Below are 20,001 nucleotides of genomic sequence, written 5' to 3' on the forward strand. Positions count from 1 at the left end.
CCTGTATTGCTTCAGATTTCATGCTTCGGCAGTTTCTCTGGGGCACAAGCCTTTTTTGATGTTGGATTGGGTGACATTTGATCCCTAATTTTTTCAATCTCAATGCTTGAGCAGTGTACTTATGTATTTTGGAAAGCATTTATTTATTTAACCAACTTTTGATGTGGGATTGGGTGACAGTTGATCCCTAATTCTCTCAATCTTTATGCTTGAGCAATATATTCATGTATTCTTGAAAGCATATATTTAACTAACTTCTCAATCTCAATGCTTGAGCAGTGTATTTAGGTATTCTTGAGAGCATTTATTGATTTAACTAACCTGTGATGAGGGATTAGGTGACATTTGATCCCTAATTCTCTCAGTCCTTATGCTTGAGCAGTGTATTTATGTATTCTTGAAAGCATTTATTTAACTAACTTTATTGCAGTTCATTACGGTAATCCTCAAATAACTCAGTAACAAATTTTGCTGTTTTTTCTAACTGATTTTTTGATATCTTATTGAGTGAGAATTTATGCTTTAGCAAAAATCATGCAATCATTTTTGCTGATTCAACGAGGTTGACCACCCATATACCCCCTGTGGGCACTTACCTGTTGGACGTTTTAATGGGGGATATGTATAGCCCTATTATACTAGAGTGCAAACTATATTAGTACAAGTCTATACCTTTGAATGCATTTCTTTGTATTTTTTACAAAAATTATGCAACCAATTGAGCAGACATTTCCAGCATGACTGATTATCAATATATCCTGTGTAGATACTCATTTGTTTGACGTTCAAATTGGGGATTTGCAAGGCCCTTGTTTCGCGCATAATCTGCCTAAGGCAAATAACAAACTGTATGTACCATATGTGTAACTCTCGACCACTACCATTAGTGATACTCAAATATATCAGGGATTCATTTAATACTATTTAAGAGGTGTACTTACTATTGTTATTACCCTGCAGATATCTTCTTACTCTGCACCCCCTCATTTTCTTTACTTGGCTTCCTTCTGTGAACTCTCATCCACGATTCTGGGGAGTGTGCCCCCTCAGGGGACACGTCTCTTCAGTCTAACGTGTACAGCAGATTCACACCTATCCAAACAGCTACTATCTTCCCTCCTCACCCAGTCCCAATCACCTCCACGGAGGTTTCCATTCCTCCATTTCGGTGCACTCTCATTGGTACTGTAGGGTCCAACCTTCCTACGACCATACCCCTACGTCCACGCCCAATCTCGTCCGATCTTGGAAGCTAAACGGAGGTGGGCTGGGTCAGTACCTAGATGGGCGACTTCTAGGGAATACCCAGTGAAGTAGGAAGATTTTCTTCCCTATAGACTCAATACCAACAGCAGTATCACCACTTACACTCATTCCTACTTCTTGAACCTCTATTTGTTATGACCTCTTTATGATAGTGGCCGACAAATATAACTGTTTATCCATGTGTGGGTTTTTCCACCGATATATCTAACCCAACCAGGGCTCATTAATACAAACACAGTTTGTACTGATCTTTAGCAGACGGAAGTAGCCTACTATGTGGCTATCTTCCTATATGCGGTTATCCAGGCATAATTAAGATCTGAACATCCCACAAATTTGAAGTAGCCACAAATTTGAAGTAACCATAATCTAAAGGATTCACTTACTTTTATCTACGATGTACATGTCCAGATGAATTTGTGTGTATCCTAGAGAACAAGAATAAAAGACTACCTTACCTAGGTTGGGCATATTACCCAACAACGAACATTTGATTTTTAGATAAGAGTGCGCCCAAACAAGAGTCATACTTTTTCTCCTTGTGCATATAGAACCTCTGGCATTGCCAGACGATAGCTTCATAACGATAGTAGGTGGTAGAAGGTGCATTGGTTCAGAGGATCGGAGCATACTAGAGATCCAATGGCTTAAGAGTATATGTAAATAATTGAGTTTGCAGGGAGGAGAATGGTAATGAGTCCACATGACGGGATACATTTGCTATCCCGGCAGACGGGATGCCGGCTGTCATTATAGCGACAGCATCATCCTATCTGTTGGGATCTCGGCAGTGAGTCCCCTTCACTCGCCACAGGTTCCATTCCCATTTGGCTGGTGGCATGGACACCCACCAACCAATGGGGAATACCGGGCAGGTGTTGGGATTCCAATGTTGGTAAAATGGCGTCTGTCGGGATTTCAGCGCCGGTCTCCTGAACGCCAGGATCCTGATAGCCAGTATATTGACTGCATCCCCACATGACAATACTGAAAAATCAGGAATCAGTTGAGAAAGGGCCATAGTTGATGAGGAGTCCATGCTAAGTCAGTATTCAAAAGTGGGACTCTCAGTACTTATCTTGATATTGCTTGAGACAAACAGAAATATAGGTGTCACAGAATACTGTACTATATGCTACGTTGTGGTTATGTTTTCCCTTTTACATATGTTGAAACAAAGTTTACAAAGGATCACATGACAAAATAATGTAGGAATCTTCTGTGGAAAGATGTAGAAACACATTTTATTCATAAATGAGAACTAATTTGTTTAGAAAAAGAAAAAAACAAAAGGAAAACTCAAACCAAGAGAATTGCATCAAATCCCAATTGGTATTCGAATGGTAGATCTACACTGTCTAGTTAGTCAATAGGTCAACACCATATGGTTGACATGCATTAGTTCCACAGGTACTAAAGGTCAACAGATAGAAAAGGTCAACAGATAAAAGCTTGACAGTGCAGAAGGTCAACAGGTTCAAAAGGTCAACATGACAATGTTTGACACATTTTTGGGGGGTTTTCACATGTTTTCCCAGAATTTGCTTGATTTACTATCATGTGGACTACTACTGGGAATAGTAACTTATGGTGAAGGAAGTGAGCCACCTTGCCTGAAGCATGCCAAGTGAAGTGAGCCCACCAGGGTCTGCGTTTGACTGATTGTGGTCACAGAACATGAAATATACAAGATGTGGCCCTAAAAATCCCCCAAAATGTGTCGACCATTTTTGTTTTGACAATTTTCATGTCAACCTTAACCATGGTCTACCTTTGATCTGTTAACCTTTTGACCCTATTGCCCTTTTCTACCTGTTGAACAAATTCACCATATGGTGTCAACTGTCTTTCTATACCATGTATATCTTTTATACCACACCCATCCTAATCAATATGTATGGAGGTGGAAGTGGTAAGATATTAGGGCATCTGAATGGTAGTTAGACATGGATTAGGTCGAAAGTCAATAGGACAACCACTATTGGTTGACATTTACATGGTCAACACATTAAAAAGGTCAGCGCATTAAAACGGTCGACACTGGACAGGTTGCCACATGAAAAGGTCAACATGAATTTGTTAAAATGTCATTTAGATTTTTAACTTTTTCATACCTTATCATCCAAGTGAACATCTAAAGATGGCATTACTCAGGGGCTGGCTGGCAAGTTTTAGCCTGGGGGGCAAATATAATCAAGTGGCCACTGCCTATATCCCTGTTTGCACCTCCATAGCTGCCTCTCATTGCCACCTCCATAGTTCTCTCAATGCCAGTTCCTTTGCTATAACAATGAGCACCTTGCAGCATGCACTGACCTAATAGCACTCAATTACCCACACAACGCCCCCTAACAGCACTCACTATCCACCTCAGAGCACTCACTGAATCCCTCACTGACCCTGTTACAGCACTCACTGTCCATTTTTACTTTCCACATACCAATATTCCCACTGGCCCCTTCACTGTCAACCTGACAGCTCTGCCTGGCCCCTTCAAAAACCACCTCACAGCACCACTAGGCCCCTTCACTGTCCACCACACAGGCCCCCTGGCCCCTTCACTGTCTCCCCACCTTCAATATCCACCAGTCGATGGTGACCGATGGCACTCGGTATCTGAAGAGGCAATCAATGGTAACCAATGGCACTCTGTATTTACAATTATTATTATTATTATTATTATTATTATCCTTTATTTATATGGCGCCACAAGGGTTCCGCAGCGCCCAATTACAGAGTACATATGCACATAATCATAACAGGAAAACAGTGACTTACAGTTGAAGACAATATAGGACAAGTACAGGGCAACTAAGCATAACTACACCAGTAAACATAGAGATAAGTTCCAGATGGCCAAAAACTGCGGGATCTGGGCAGTTGAGGATTATTAAAGTAAGAAAAGTATAAGCACATGAGGGAAGAGGGCCTTACTCGTGAGAGCTTACATTCTAAGGGGAGGGGTAGACAGACAGGGGTGACACAGATGGGGTACATAGAGAGCATGGAACAGAGGGTTAGGTTGAGATTTGGCTAGGTTTGGTAAAGAAATGGGTCTTAAGAGCCCGTTTGAAGTTTTGTAGAGAGGTGGAGAGTCTGAGGGGGAGAGGTAAAGAATTCCAGAGAAAGGGAGCAGCACGTGAAAAATCTTGGAGATAGGAGTGGGAGGAAGTAATCAGAAGACAGGAGAGTCGGCGTGCATTAGCAGAGCGAAGAGGACGGGTGGGAGAGTAAAGGGAGATAAGGTCAGAGATGTAGATGGGAGAGGAGTGGGTGAGAGCTTTGTAAGTGAGTGTGAGAAGTTTGAATTGGATTCTGAAAGGGAAGGGAAGCCAGTGGAGGGCCTGTAGGAGAGGGGAGGTAGACGTAGTGCGTTTGGTGAGGAAGATGAGCCGGGCAGCAGCATTGAGGACAGATTGGAGTGGAGAGAGGTAATTGTCAGGAAGGCCAGTTAGGAGGAGATTACAGTAGTCCAGTCTGGAAATAATCAGTGAGTGAATAATGATCTTAGTGGCATCCTGGGTGAGAAAAGGTCTGATTCTAGAAATGTTTTTGAGATGAAAATGACAGGTTTGTGAGAGGTGCTGAATGTGTGGTTTGAAGGAGAGGGAGGAGTCAAGGATTACGCCAAGACAGCGTACTTGGGGGCTAGGGGAGATAGTCGTGCCATCAATGGATAATGAGATTGTGGGAGGTGAGGCTGTGCGGGAGGGTGGGAAGATGATCAGCTCAGTCTTAGACATGTTGAGTTTAAGAAAGCGCTGAGACATCCAGGAAGAGATAGCAGAAAGACAGTTTGAGGTCCGAGTGAGGAGAGCCGTGGAGAGATCAGGGGAGGAGAGGTAGATTTGAGTGTCATCAGCATAGAGGTGGTATTGGAAGTTAAAAGAACTAATGAGTTCACCTAAAGAGGACGTATAGAGAGAGAAAAGGAGAGGACCAAGAACAGAGCCTTGGGGGACACCAACAGTTAGTGGAAGTGGGGGGGAGATAGCATCATGAGAGGAGACAGAGAAGGAACGATCAGAGAGGTAGGAGGACAGCCAGGAGAGGGCAGTATCACGCAGCCCAAGAGAGTGAAGGATTTGCAGAAGGAGAGGGTGGTCCACAGTGTCAAAAGCAGCAGAGAGGTCAAGAAGAATAAGCAGAGAGTAGTGGCCCTTAGATTTGGCTGCATGGAGGTCATTGCAGACTTTTGTGAGGGCAGTTTCAGTGGAGTGGAGAGAACGGAAACCAGACTGGAATGGGTCAAGCAGTGAGTGAGAGGAAAGAAAGGCAGTGAGGCGATTATAGACAATACGCTCAAGAAGTTTGGAGGCAAAGGGGAGGAGAGAGATGGGTCGATAGTTGGAGAGAGTGTTAGGATCAAGGGTAGGTTTTTTAAGAATAGGGGAGACAAGAGCATGCTTGAAGGCAGAGGGGACAGTGCCTGATAAAAGGGAGAGATTGAGAAGGTAAGCAAGATGGGAACAGGCAGAAGGAGAGAGGTAGCGGAGGAGGTGGGAGGGGATAGGGTCGAGCGGTGAGGTTGTGGGGGGGGGGGAGGAACGGATGAGGGCCATGACTTCCTCACCAGATACATGGGAGAAAGATGTCAGAGTTGGTAAGAGGGAAGGGGAGGGGTGGCAAGGGATGGGTGGTGGCTGGTTGCTGGTCTGGTGGGATGTGATATCCTGACGTATGGAGTCAATCTTGGATGTGAAATAAGTGGCAAAGTCAAGAGACAATGAGGAAGGGAGAGGAGGTGGTGGTGGGCAGAGGAGGGAGTTAACAGTGGCAAAGAGGCGCCGGGGGTTGGAAGACTGGGTAGAAATGAGGATTTTGAAGTATGATTTTTTAGCAAGGGAAAGGGCAGTACTGAAGGATGAGAGCATGAATTTGAAATGGAGGAAGTCTGCTTTAGAGCGTGATTTCCTCCACTGTTGCTCGGCAGTACGTGAGCATTTTTGTAGATATCTGGTGCATTTGTTGTGCCAGGGTTGAGGTGTTGATTTGCGAGGGTGAATAGTGGTTGGCGGAGCAACAGAGTCAAGGGTAGAAGTAAGAGATGCATTGTATAGGGATGTGGCTTATTCAGGGCATGTGAGAGAGAGAAGAGGAGAGAGAAGGGAGTCAAACAGGGAGTATAGGGATGAGGTGTCAATAGCCTCAATGTTACGCTTCGTGGTGGTAGCCTTAGGAGGGAGAGATGGGGAAGCAGAGATAGATAAGTTGAAAGAGAGCAAGTGGTGGTCAGAGAGGGGAAAAGGGGAATTGGAGAAATCAGAAATATCATAGCGGTGATATGACAATACTGAAGAACCAGAAAACGTTTGAAGAAGCAATCGATGGTGACCTTTAGCACCCGGTATCTGAAGAATCAATCAATGGCACTGGGTACTTGAGATACTGAAGAACAAGAAAACACTTGAAGAAGCAATCGATGGTAACCGATGGCACTTGGTACTTGAGATGTTAAAGAACTAGAAGACACTTGAAATAGCAATCGCTGGTAATCAATGAAATAACCAATGGCACTCAGGATTTGAGACACTAAAGAACTAGAAGACACTTGAAATAGCAATCGATGTCGAAATACTCTGGTGAACACGATGAGACACAGGGTGGAGCCTGGAACCTGGAGCAGCAATACACAGCAGCATGCACTGAAGAAGGAAGTTGTTTAGGCCCCTTCCTGTTCCCAGGATCCCATTTATATACCCTGAGACAGTCTGCTATTGGTGAGAGTAGTCAACTGACAGCAATTCCTGGGTCCCATTGGGCATTGCTGCGATCAGCTGACCCTGTAACATGGCTGCCCAGAGTCCTGTATACTCCATGCATTCCACTAAAGTGCATTCTGAGACAGATCAGTAGTATGTGTCGCGGCTACCGGCCTGCACCGTAGCTGACATCTGACAGCACCCCTGACCCATGGAAGCTGGCGTTGCAGTGAGTAATGGCTGGCTCTAGCCCGGATCCTGACACTTTGATTGTTTATTATCACAGAGCTGCCGGGGAGCTTCCTCTTGCCTGCCTCCCACAGCCAGTCATTTAAAGGTAGAGTGTGGCTGTGGGCAGCTCTCTAGCACAAAAAGTGAACCATCCCTGGTGGCAGATGGCACCCTGTACCCCATCCCAACCCATTACTGGTGTTGTCCATTGCATCCAAGCTCCAGAATGCATCACATTCTGGAGCTTGATGCATAAACAAAAAGCATCCAAACCAGCAAAAATTGCATTTTCGGAGGGTTGACCACAAAAAAAGCTGTCATGTTTCTTCTTCAATAAATTGAGAATGTAATCCACATACAACAAGGCACTTTGAAAGTGACCAATTTATGGGAATAGCACAAAGGATAAGTGAGCTCAGATGCATTACTGGGTCTGGTGACACCGGTTGCACACTCCATATGCCCTCACGTAAAACGCAATCCTGTTCTCTGGCTGTTCTGAATTGAGTCCTACGTCTCTAAGCTCTGCCCTCTGCCAGCTACCGCACAGGGCCTGGACCCATGGTGAGTGACTAGTGGGAATCAGCCAATGCCATTTAGGAGGTATGTTAGCAACGTGTTTAGGCATACTTGGCAGCAAGTGGTGTCAGGTGCCGATGGTAGTGGTGTCAGGCGCCAGTGGGAGGAGCCTGGTGGTGGCAGCAAAATACCCACCCAAAGTCATAAGAAGTTCTCATTCCTCAGGTAAACAACCTCAGTTACCTCAGTAAGTCCACAATCAACACTCCTTCTCAAAATGTGCACCTTAAACTGCTTCGTAAAGGACCAGAATGATGCTAAAATATTCCAACTAGCAACAAAAGAAGACCTGTCCCTCCATAAATAGAAAAGTACAGACTCACATGAGTTTCCATGAATTTATGGAAGTCAGGTTGGGTGAGATCTTCTGACAGCCATGGACTCCATTTTTAGGTAGTGTATGGGTTTTTGTCTGCTGTTCACACTGAGCACCAAACATTAGGTTTTATGGAGGCAACTATTTTAAAAAAGGGGGCACCTTTTCGGAAGAGAGACTTGGAAGAATTTTTGAGAGGCATTATCAAAGACTTTTCCTACTTGTAGAATTTTATATTATTTAAAGAACAAAACCAAAAGCCAGAATCCTCTAGCACTTTGCAGCCAATTATTTCCACACAAAATGTGATAATTTTCTGCAAATACAAAATAATCGACAGGCACTTTCAACAGATGTGCATTAAATCCTTCCTTCCTCCTTTCCCTTCCCTCCTTTCTGTCTTCATTTTTGTGCAATGGAAATATGTGAAATTTCCAAAACAGTTGGACATTCCTCCTACCTAAAAAAAAAAAAATCTTATTTGTTCTCACCACTCAGGAAACTTAATGAAGAACTCAATATTTTTTTAATGCATAGAAGAGATAGTTGCCGACTTTCTGGCTGTCCCCTCCAGCAGATGGCAGCCAGGTCGGCTCAGAGGGGGGCAGAGCGGGGGGCATGGCTTGCTATAGGGGGCAGTTCGGGGTCATCACCCCAACATGTCCAGCCACTTCACTCAGTCGACTAGAGGGAGAGTTGAGGCCGGCTCTGGGAGACTTGCCCACTCATTCGGGATGAAGAGAGCACCACCCGATTTTCGGGAGCCTCTTGGACATTCCAGGAGTGTAGGCAAGTATGATTCAAGACCCGGAATATACATTTAAATGCTGTCAGGGAAAAACAGGCACATCAGTTACCATTAGTGAAAAGTACCGGGTGCTAGGAAATGTAATCCACCAAGGAACTTGGCCAATCCAGGTTACTGCTTGCACTGAATCAACTCGGATTTTCATAATACATGCAGAATACATGAACAACCACACACTGTCAGTAACACCCCCATTAAAACAGCTCAGTCCAGAATAAAACTGATTTAAAAATTATAATCTATAAAAACAACATAATAACTGATAAAAAATATAACGGAAAAAAATATATCACTGATCTACTTCGCAAATAAAACATATGCAGTAGCTGACAGGCTTCCTCTACACTGATAAGTGGAGAGTTTGTTCTCTCTCAGTCGTATATTTTTTTTTTTAATGGGATGTACAACTGTTTGAAGGTAGTTTAAGATGGAACAATGGGATAATCCATTCTCTTTATGTACTTTTATTCGTTTAGATTTGTCTGTTGTTTTCACCCAACAAACTTCTTATGTAAAAAGTTTCTGAATACTTAATTAAGGATGAGGATATAAGCACCCGTTTCTTTGTGTAATCTTACTGACAGGGTTGTTAGGGTTACATTTTAGGCTAGGTAACCAGTTAGCTGTCAATCTTGTTTAGCCAGTCTTTGGGGTTCTATAGTGGTGGGGTTAGGTACACCATATAAATATTTTATTTATTTATTTATTAACAGTTTTTTATATAGCGCAGCATATTCCGTTGCGCTTTACAATTAGAACAACGGTAATAGAACAAAACTGGGTAAAAACAGACAGACATAGAGGTAGGAAGACCCTGCTCGCAAGCTTACAATCTATAGGGAAATAGGCATAGATACACAAGGATAGATGCTACCTATTGCATAATGGTCCACCAGATTGCTAGGTTCTTAATGGGTTGTATGATGATACCCCACAAAGTTATCCAAGTGTCAGGAGGGTGTGAGACTAAAGAAAGACAAGATATGTGATGTTATGAATACTCTACAGAGGATGTAATTAGATAGGGAAGCACTGAAGGTTATGTGGGTGGGTCTGGAATTTGATAGGCTTGTCTGAAGAGGTGAGTTTTCAGGGAACATTTAAAGGTTTGGAGACTAGAGGCGAGTCTTACTGTGCATGGGAGGGCATTCCACAGAGTGGGTGAAGCCCGGATAAAGTCCTGTAATTTTGAGTGTGAACAAGTAATGCGTGTGGATGAGAGACGTAGATCTTGTGCAGAGCGGAGAGGTCGGGTAGGGAGATATTTTGAGATGAGTGAAGAGATGTATGTTGGTGCAGTTTGGTTAATAGCCTTGTATGTGAGTAAAAGTATTTTATATTTAATACGGTAGAATACCGGTAACCAATGGAGGGACTGACAGAGCGGATCTGCAGACGATGAACGTCTGGCAAGGAAGATTAGCCTCGCAGCTGCATTCAAAATGGATTGTAGTGGTGAGAGCCTATGTTTGGGAAGACCGGTCAGGAGACTATTACAATAATCAATGCGGGAGATAATGAGAGCATGGATTAGAGTTTTTGCTGTGTCTTGTGTAAGATAAGGGCGTATTTTGGATATGTTTCTTAGATGTATGTAACATGATCTTGAGACAGATTGAATGTGGGTAACAAAGGACAGTTCAGAGTCAAGAATGACACCTAGGCAGCGAGCTTGTGGGGTAGGGGTGATTGCAGAGTTCTCAACAGTGATAGACATATCAGGTTGGAAACTACTATTGGAAACTACTATAAATAGCCTCTTTCCAGATTGTGATCCTCAGGACCTGGCTAGCTAAGTTCATTCAGAATCCCACATTACCACTGATTGTTGAAAAATTGTTCTGTATATTAAGTGGTTTTGTTTCTCCTCCTTCACTCTTTCTTTCCATTTATCCTATTTTCCCTGTCAGCTTTTTACTTCTACCTTTCCCTCTTTTTTGCTTTTCCCTCCACTTCATCTTTCTTCCACTGTATTCCCCCTTGCAGCCCCCATTGCCCTGTCAATTATTTTGGTCCAATATTCCTTTACATCATGCCCCAGGCCCTGCCTTAATGATCCAGTCTCCTCTCTGCTTGATGGAGGCTTCTTGGCTTCTCACCACATGGCTCACCACCAGCTGGTAACTGAGCACAGCATGTGCAGGCTTGTGTTGCTGAGTCACTGTTCTCCACCACAGACGTTGCCATGATTTCATCACGTTCTGGTTTTCCGCTATGGTAGGGATGGCCATCCTGATGCATCCCAGTCAAACACCCCACCCACCAAGCCACTTGATCCCACATAAAACTATTTCTAACTATCTGAAGCTACCTGTACCCCGTAAAAAATAACCAGCACCATAATCGAGCAGACCCATGCAGTGTGCGGCCACACATCCAATCCCTTGCAGCCACACACTACATAGATATGCCCAGCCGCAACGTTGATCACCCCTTCACAAAGTAAAAGGTAAGCTTCAAATAGTTAAAACTCTCTAGCTTGGAATTCTCTAGCTTTCTATGCACGGGCAGATACCTCAATGAATAGAGTGGCAGCATTAACCATGTTTCAGTCTTTTGAACAAGCTCTGTGTACTGTTTTGTTGGTAAGTCCTGTGGACAGCAATGTTACTAGGGCATTGCATTTGCTGCCCAGGCACTTTTTTCTGTTATTGGAGTTCACATTGCAAGAAAAAAGATTGAAAGGCCCAATACTCTGTTGTCCTATTTAAGTATTGAGCTCGACCCCTGTTTAGGCCTTTGCCTTGTGAAAATTTGCATCATTTACAAAAGTTGCTGGTTTGTTTCAGCAAAAATGGTTTCGCTGAGGCAGATGCAGTCTTTTTGGGTTTCCTTAATTTTGCATGTTAGATAATTCCTATGGGCAGGGTTTGTCACCAGAAAGAGCCACTTCAGGAATTAAGAGAGCTTTATTTGCATTTCTCTGGAACTGAAGCAGGATTTCTAAGTTTGGTCAGCTTTCTTGAGGGATCTCATTGACTACCTCAGCTGGTTACCAACTCTGAACTTCTCAGTATCAGTGCATTGTGCCGAGCCTTGGCATGTTTCTTGGCAGGAGGTTTAACTGCAAACATGTTACTGTTGGAACTCTTTCCATTTGTGGAGGTAGTTTAACTTTGGACAATTAGGCATAGCAACCTGCGGAACATTTTTCGGCACGATAACTTGGTGTCATGCAAGCAGTGGTGTACCTACATTTATGGGACCCTGAACCCTGAACTGTTTAGGGGGCCCCTTTGCAACCAGCAACAATAGGGCAACATTGGAGCTGCTGTTGTAATCTAGCTTTGTGATTTGTGCTTTGTAAACAGCGCACATTTCACAACTCCCAGCAGCTCCTGTGGTACTAAGCAATACGCATTCAAGCTGTAATGGCAGCCATGCTGTACTAGAAGCCTGGTTGTCATGGTGTTATTGGTGACGAGCTATAACCATACAGTACATAAAAACAATAGGTGAAAATCTGATTTTTGGTGTTAAAACGCAAAAGCAAGATGAATGCCGCCGAGCCCTCCAGGATTAGGGACCCTGAGGCTTAAACTTCATTAGTTTCAATGTTGGTTCGCCACTGCATGCAAGCTATCAGTAACCAACATACAGTGGACCAGCCAGTTATGTATGTGCACCGGTATTATGGAGGTTATTGTAGGGTCACCCGGAGCTGAGTACTACACACCTGTGCAGTAATGTGGCACTCAAACACAGTGGCAAGATTGTGCCAAACATACGCAGAAAATCTAATGGCTGCCATCTTGGTAAAGTATAGATACTTCAGTAATTAGCATCAGGGAGGTAGCATTGTAGCACACTCCATATAACAACCAACAAGCATGTGGCAGATATGGGAGCATGTGGAAAGATTCAGAGCTGGGAAGACCACATGACAGTTGTGAGAGGTAGAAGGAGAATCTTGCAGGCATGGGAACTGAAGGAACCACATGGCAGGTATGAGAGCTGGAAGTAGCATCTGAAAGGTATGGGAACTGGGAAAAGCACCTGGCCACTGGTTTATTTCGGGTTTTTCATTATTATTAGCAATAACCCAATTTTGCACTTGTATTGTCACTTGCACATGACATACTTAGGGGCAAATGTAATAAGCCTTGGAGAGTGATGAAGTGGATATATACAAAGTACTAACCAACCAGCTCCTAACTGACATTTTTAAAACACAGCCTGTAACATGGCAGTTAGGAGCTGCTTGGCTGGTACTTTATATCTCTCCACTTTATTACTTTCAAAAGGCTTAGTACACGTGCCCCTTATGTCTTTATAGATGAAGTGGTGGCCTCCTATCAGGTTGGATGTGAAAACTGATAACGCACACATAGTCAGTGTAAAGCATGCTGGACTTAACACTGACTAACTGCTGTTTTCACCTCCAAACTGCTGGTAAGTGATAACGCTCCTGGTCTTATTTTAGCTTACTGACATTATTGACATAATGTGATTGAGCAGGAGCGTTTCTTGTATACAAATAATTACTAATCAAATTAGCGGTTTTTATTTTTATTTTGCATGAACAATTTTATGAACTAAGGGCCTAATTCAGACCTGATCGTAAATGTGCTTACCCCCCTTCCCGCACAAGTACAAAAGCATCGCACAGCGGCGATGCTTTTGTACTAGAAAAGAACCTCCCTGCCAGCGTAGCTCATGTGCGTTGGCAGGAGCAACTCGTTGATGTGAGCGTCGCAGCGTCTGCATGTGACATCACACAGCTGCTGCGGCCTGCCCTCCCAACGGTCCAGGCATGCCTGTGTTGCCCGGACCACGCCCCCTAAACAGCGGCCAAACGCCTCCGCCCCCTCCAGCCAGGCGACCGCCTCTGCCTGTCAATCAGGCAGAGGCGATCGCAGGGCTGAGACAGCTGTTGACTGTCTGGCATGCGCCGGCGCACTGCGGAGCCGACACATGTGCAGTTCAGACCTAATCGGCTGCTGTGCGAAAATGCACAGCAGCAATCAGATGTGAATTAGGCCCTAAATTAGCAGCAAGTGTACAGCACAGTTGTCCATATTTGCATGTCCAACTTAATACTTTCAAATGTTTTACTTATCTAATTATGCATGGCCCTATTAAGACCTATTTGCCTTTCACTCATATAATGGTATATATTTGCAGTCAATCAATAGAGATAAATTGCTTATTTTCAAACAGCACATAGAAATAAAGTGTTACTTTCTGTATATGCTAATTAAATAGAAATAAAGCGTTACTCTCTGTATATGCTAATTTTATATACACACACACGCTCGCACACAAACACATGCACACAGTGGATGTATGTATATATAATCACCAAGCTGCAAAAAATGAAAGGTCCATTACAAGGATATCTTGGGAGCGTGTCTGCTGACTGAAATGTGCACTATCTGTGATAACTTCATACTTATATAATCCAATACTTTGTATAATTGCTGCTGATTAAAGAAAACCCATACCTCCAAATCTCTGGTCTTTATAAAGCTGAGGATGACAAATAACATAACTTTCAACGTTGTGTGAAGACAATCTAACTGTTCCTCCTTATCATGAAAATGTCTTTCAGACGTAGGTCATAACTGGAAGCTGATAAACAATGTCTGTGTTTTAAGTTGTTCCCACAAAGTCGTATCCCAAGTGATTTGCACTTATCGCAGCAGTCTTGCAGGAGTGTATACTGCTACGTGTCCCATCTAGCATCACTGATTTGGTGGCGCTCCAATTTAAAAAATAAAATATTTTATCATATAAACATCCATGTTTTTCTTAAAGACTCCTTTGTTTAATATACAGAATAAAATATTGCTGTTTATCATGTTTCTTTAGGTACATTAAACAAGTTATTGTTTAAAGGGCTTTCATGAATACATTTATCCACTGTTAACAATGAGTTTACAGAAGTAGGAGGAGAGTGATAGATATAATGTATAGACATTTTAATACTGTATTATAACAGTATAAAAAAAAATACATAGTATTATGACAAATTTTTAAGTATTTTGAAACTGATGGCTGACAGAAGGTTACAATGAGTATTATTATGTGCTAACAAGTGGTTGATATAATTTCTATGTGTGGATTTAGCATCCTGAATCCCGAAGGTAAGTATAGGGGTTATGGTTAAGTACTAGGTGGAGGGTTAGGTTTATGCTGGGTACACAGTAGAGTGATGTCGGCACGATATGCCGTTTCATAATGACATGTTTGCACACTCCCACAGTAACTAGCGATAGATGCTTAGTTGCAGTCCCGTAACTAGGTGTGTGCGAACGGTGCCTTGCCCACCGCGCATTTGCAGTGTGGGTGCACCGTTTGCTATCCCACCGAGTGGCCGCTGGTGTATGTGCATGTGCTGTAGCTATGTAGGCAGCACAGGGCACACTGTCTACCTCATATGCTCCGCCCCCGCTCCCTTCTCTGCTGTAATAGGGGGATAAGTCAGCGGCTGTCAGACAGGGTAGCAGCGGTGTGAGGCAGCGGTGGGCTGGGTACGCTCGCAGTCGCTCTGTGCCTTCTCTGAGTTTGATTGCCTTGCCCGCACCCGGTCTGCGACAGCATGGATTTAGATGCAGAGTTACAGGGATGGAGCAGTCCAGGATGACGGGTCTAAACAGCCACTGCTCGGGATGAATGAGGCCAGCCCCTTTTAGCCTATGCTTTGCTTTAATGGTGGCTGGCCCCATCCCCTGGGACCAGCCACAAATGAGCTGAGCCCCTTTGCTGCTGTACTGTCTTTCAGCAGTCAGTCTCTTCCTATATCCCTCTACTCTCCTCCCAACCAACATCCATTCCAAGACAAGGTTATGCTGTTTCGTGTCTTATAAACCTGGTGAGTGCCAGGAGGGGGGGAGGGGAGGGTTTACAGCAGATGCTGGTTAGTGTATGTTTGTATAATAAAAAAATAAAATAAAATTGATATATATATATATATATATATATATATATACACACAGTATTTATATACACTCACATATATAAACTGTATATATATATATATATATATCTCTGACACTTCAGGAAATTATAAATATGCAGCTCTTAATTTCAATATTTCAGGATGATGTACCCCTTCTACCCTGCTGTGTAATGTGACGCTACCGTGCTGTGTAATGTGACTGATGAGCACTGCTGTGCTGTGTAATGTGATGCTACCGTGCTGTGTAATGTGAAGCTACTGTACTGTGTAATGTGACTGATGGGCGCTACCGTGTTGTGTAGTGTGACTGACGGATGCTATCGTGCTGTGTAATTTGACTAATGGACGCTACTGTGCTGTGTAATATGACTAACGGGTGCTACCGTGCGATGTAATGTGACTAATAGATGCTACCATGCTGTGTAATGTGACTAATGGATGCTACTATGCTGTGTAATGTGACTAACGGGTGCTACCGTGTGATGTAATGTGACTAATGGACGCTACCGTGCTGTGTAATGTGACTAACGGGTGCTACGTTGCAATGTAATGTGACTAATGGATGCTACCGTGCGGTGTAATGTGACTAATGGAAGTTACCGTGCTGTGTCATGTGACTAATGGACGCTACCGTGCTGTTTAACGTGACTAACGGGTGCTACTGAGCGATGTAATGTGACTAATGGATGCTACTGTGCGGTGTAATGTGACTAATGGATGCTACCATGCTGTGTAATGTGACTAATGGATGCTACCGTGTGGTGTAATGTGACTAATGGACGCTACCGTGCTGCGTAATGTGACTAATGGACGCTACCGTGCTGTGTAACGTGACTAACGGGTGCTACTGAGCGATGTAATGTGACTAATGGATGCTACCGTGCTGTGTAATGTGATTAATGGATGCTACCGTGCTGTGTAACGTGACTAACGGGTGCCACCGTGCAGTGTAATGTGACTGATGGGTGTTACCGTGCAGAGTGATGTGAGTACCAGATACTACTGTGTGGTGTAATGTGACTAACATGAGTAATGGGCACTACTGTGCAGTGCAATGTGACTAATCGATGCTCCATGAAGCCACACCCCTATTTTTTGATGCGCGTAACTAACGGCCTGTGATTGATGGGGGGGGGTAAAGAGAGGTAGAATGAATTTCAAAACATGGCGGGGAAGGGGGGGAGGGCGCTGATGCTGTTTCTTGCACACAGCACTAAAATGTCAAGTTGCTGCTTAGTTGTATGTTCTGCAAATGAAACCGAGCATTTTAGCAAGCGTCCTGTAGTATGATAATAAAGGACAGAACATGTTTGTTCCAACCTTCATTAGCATCGCCCCAGTGCAAACACACAGTTTGGGCTGACGTGAATTTGTTCCGACTTCGGAGGAGGGGTGTGTGTGTGTGTGTTAGGGTTAAGCTGTGAGGATGGGGGGGGGGTCATAGGGCTTGGCTGCAAGAAGGGACGGTTAGGGTTAGGGTGCGGTAGGGGTGGGTTAAGGGCAGGGTAAAAGTACTTACTGAGATCTGTTGTGATTTTCACCAACATTGGGATAGTGATTGCCGGGATTCTGTACCAAACCCATTTAGAAAATTATAGTTTCCGAATGAGTGATGTGAGGTAGGACGCAAAGGGGGCAATTCAAATATTTGCGATGTGCAACATCTGCGCACATCACAGATAATTCTGAGAGCAACAATGTTTATTTCACTGCAATGTTGTGTCTGCAATGTGCCGCCGTTCTGTCGAAGTCGGAAAATATTACAGTACACACATCACATGCAAACACCACACAGATGGCCTCTGCTTGTTCTGCCATGCGTACACATGCACGCAAGCTACGTATAACCGCTCACGCGGTCTTGCGTGTTAGCATGTGGTATGAGTAAATACGGTAGCATACGCATTCGCACGGAAAAGCCATCAAAAGCCATATTCAATATTTTACCCATATAATGCATAAATCACACGCTGTCTGTACATCCTTCTAATAGCCATTTACTGGTCACAGATAAATTATCCTCCTAGAAACTCAAGCACAGTGTACAGTGTACCAGACTGACTTGTTTACGCAAAGCTATGTAATCCTATGAAGAAGGCAAATATATTTGGTTACCCCCATTGTTCTAGAGTTGTCCAGTATCTGTCGAAAACAGTAAATAGTGGACTAACATTGTCTTATTTGTAGACAGGACAAACAAGAAGACAATATCCAGGAAACTTGTTTAACTGGAAGGAACTCGATTAGCAATGGCTGACAAATTACATATACCAGACATTTAGCTATCTGAGGTAATAACATTCATAGTCTAAACTCTTGGAGAGATATATATATATATATATATATATATTTATTTATTTCCTAACAAATTGTAATAGCAGGAATATGTGTATATGTATACATATATATATATATATATATATATATATATATATATGGATATATGTATATCGTGAGGATGGAAATGGATAATCATATCATGTGTGGGATCATATTGCTCAGGGTCACATAAACAGTAATCTGGTGGGTGTAAGAATATTGTCACATATTGCAACAATAAGTTATTAATAATACCAGATTTATGTATGATTAATGTGATGGGTTTAACTGGTCATGGGGCGGGAACTCAGATGTAAACAACAGAAATCATATCTAAAGTCTTAGTCATTGCCCACCGCTTGAGCTGACCAATGATCCCCGGTGCACAGGATATGTCCCAACCCCGAACCAATGGAAGAAGAGCATACAGTGTCTATTGTATTGTGTTTTGACCAACTGTATAAAAAGTCAAGCTGCCTAGCCGGTCAGTAATCTCTCTCTCTCTCTGAAGGTCGTCTTGCTTGATTGATCTGAGCATCAGACCGTGTGGCGCTGGCAAAACCAAACGTATGTACCATTGTATTGTAGCCTCTTTTCTCTTATTGTAATTGTATATCTGTTGTAACCCTCTGTCAGCAATTATATGTTGGTGGGTCGGATCCCAACATCTTAAATACAATTGGTGTCGTGTCTCCTTCCTGCTAAGGTTTAAAGTGTATTTCAGACACACGTGTAGCTGCATTGTGCTCTCAGTGTGTCGGTGTGTGTGTATGCACTGTGTGTACTTTGTAGGTTCGTCGCGGCGTGTGTACGCAAAGTGCGTACACGATATGGACCTTTGTACGCTAACTGTGTAAAAAGTACGTAGGTTAAAGATTACATCCAGCAGCCACTGCTGCTCGAATTTCAGTGTAAAAGGTATTGCTTTTTCTGTCCTTTATGTTAATCAGCATTTACAGTTCCAAGCATTCTCGCTCTGTTCCTATGGCTTAATGGTCAATTGAATTGCCTTTTTATTATTTAAAGAAAAAATGATAAAGCAAAACACATGGCAAATGCAACCTAACCCCAATCCTCCCCCTGCAACCTAAACCTAACTCCTCCATTCCCCTGCAGCTTACCTCTCCAGCGCAGTGGTGTGTTCTCATCGGCATTCTGTCTGTTGGGATTCCAGTGCCGGGATGGCTAACCTATTCAGGATGCCGGTGGCAGCATTCTGAATAGTGTCAGGATTCCGGCACCGGTATTTTGACCGGATCCCCTGTGAACATATATCTCCTCTGCGGTTCACAACAGCTCACGTGATAGTTATTGATGCCAGGATTTGCAAAGTCCCAAATATTTAGAGGTGGCAGAAGACTCCCACAGTGATCATCTACTTAGAGTCAGCGGCCCCTTACCATACTTTCTGTATGGGAGGCACTCAAAATAACAAGCTTGACCTGTGCTGACCACTACACTGCGGTGACAGGTGATAGAGAACAGCCTGAGCATTTGCACTGACAGTGCAAGCTTCATAACTTGTCCCCTAGAGCCTGCTTTAGCACTTCCTATTTCATGGTACCCAACTCTATAGAGCAGTTTCTCAGTGATCCCCTCTTGCCAAGTCAGTGATTGCTGATGATTCTACATTAATTGGACTAAGGGGTAGAGTTATTAAAGCTTAGAGAGAGATAAAGTATCAACCAATCTGCTGTAGTTTTACAATCAGTGATTTGTACTGTGGTTGCTGCATTATCTCTCTCCAAGTTTTGATAAATCTCCCCCTTAGTTTCTAAAAGTGGATTCAGTATCGTCCCACTAATAGCAATATTTCAAAGTTCTGCTGTGGCTATAACTTTATGACACTAGGACATCCCCTGGAGTGCCGAGAAACATA

The 20,001-nt window shown here is 43.4% G+C and overlaps 1 pseudogene; it reads left to right on the plus strand.

Annotated features, from left to right (window-relative positions):
- The first annotated feature begins 1,201 nt into the window (after positions 1-1,201).
- LOC134912123 (5S ribosomal RNA) lies at positions 1,202-1,320 on the plus strand (annotated as a pseudogene).
- The last annotated feature ends 18,681 nt before the right edge of the window (positions 1,321-20,001 follow it).

This window comes from Pseudophryne corroboree, chromosome 4 (assembly GCF_028390025.1).
Source record: "Pseudophryne corroboree isolate aPseCor3 chromosome 4, aPseCor3.hap2, whole genome shotgun sequence".
NCBI classification, from domain to species: domain Eukaryota; kingdom Metazoa; phylum Chordata; class Amphibia; order Anura; family Myobatrachidae; genus Pseudophryne; species Pseudophryne corroboree.